The following is a 1,342-nucleotide window of genomic DNA, read 5'->3' on the forward strand; positions in this document are numbered from 1 at the left end:
CGATCACCTCTTCTTCTTATGTCCCTATAGTTGGGAAATTTGGTCAGCAACTGCAACTAGATGTCAAGTCAACACACCAAGAGATTATCAGAGCACCATAGATTACCTCATCAACTTGCGTCTATCGAAGCCTCACAAAAAACTTCTTCTGATTGCTTGGCAATGTGTGATTTATCTGTTGTGGACAGAACGCAACTCAAGATTACATAGAAGAAGCTTCAGGTCTCCGCAATCACTTCTCACGACCCTAGACCTCACCGTTCGCAACAGATGCTCTAGTCTGCAATCTCAGAACCCAGCTACTTCTTCATCCATGATTCAATTGTGGTTTTGATGATCGGGTTGATCTCGGTCAACTGCATGACTCCTCATTGGCTCCTTCACATTATCATTTCGGTTGGGCTTCTAATTATTAGGTTTAAAACTAAGTTGGGTTATTATGTGGAGCTCTTGTAGTATCCATAAAACTAACTAAGGCCCAAAAGCCTGTATCTTTTTTTTTCATGCATTTTAATAGAAAACTTTTTTTCAAAAAAAAACAAAAGTAAATGTCAAAAAGTCAAATTTAGTCAGAGAAACTTATATAAGACCATGTTTATCGGGTATATAGATATATGTTGGTTGAATTTTTAGGACTTGTGTGATTGTATATATTTGCTTAAAATTTAAAACATATACACAAGAAAATCGAGTATATGAAATTAATGCCCAAGTCGAAAGATTAGATGGATATATAAAAGTTTTATTTTGCATTATTTAAAGATTTACGCGGTAAGGAAGCATGGTTGGTGTGTCTTGTACTCTTTAATTAACATTCGAAATTATTCTTAATATCTAGTTACTCATATTTTTAATACTGATTTAGACTGCTTTAGAGGAAAAAACACGTTTCTAAAAGAGGATAAGAAGTTTCTTGGAAGTGGCAAATTGGTAAAATTAAGATAGAATGCGATGACGATGGTAGGTGATACAATAAAACCGAACATTTCCTAACGTCAAGTTAACAGTGGTAATTATAGTATTTAAGATTTAATCCAAATGACCAGTCTACACTTTATTCTTATGAGTTTTCAACTTAGCTAAAACTAAAGGTGAGGTTTTGATTTAGGTGGTGACGTACAAAGAAAGTAAATGATTGCAAAAAGTAAATTCAATATTAAAAAAAAAAGCCAGTCTAAGGTTTCTCATCGGGTGTTGATGCTAAACCAAACATTTATTCAAGCGCAATGTAGCACAATCTAGAACACGGATCACTCGAGTAGAACAGCTCACTATCGTGGTGCTGCCCTCTTTTTCGGTTTGACCTTGACACCTAAACTCTCGTTTGGATCGAGGATCGACT

Source organism: Brassica oleracea, chromosome C1 (genome assembly GCF_000695525.1).
Source record: "Brassica oleracea var. oleracea cultivar TO1000 chromosome C1, BOL, whole genome shotgun sequence".
Taxonomy (NCBI): domain Eukaryota; kingdom Viridiplantae; phylum Streptophyta; class Magnoliopsida; order Brassicales; family Brassicaceae; genus Brassica; species Brassica oleracea.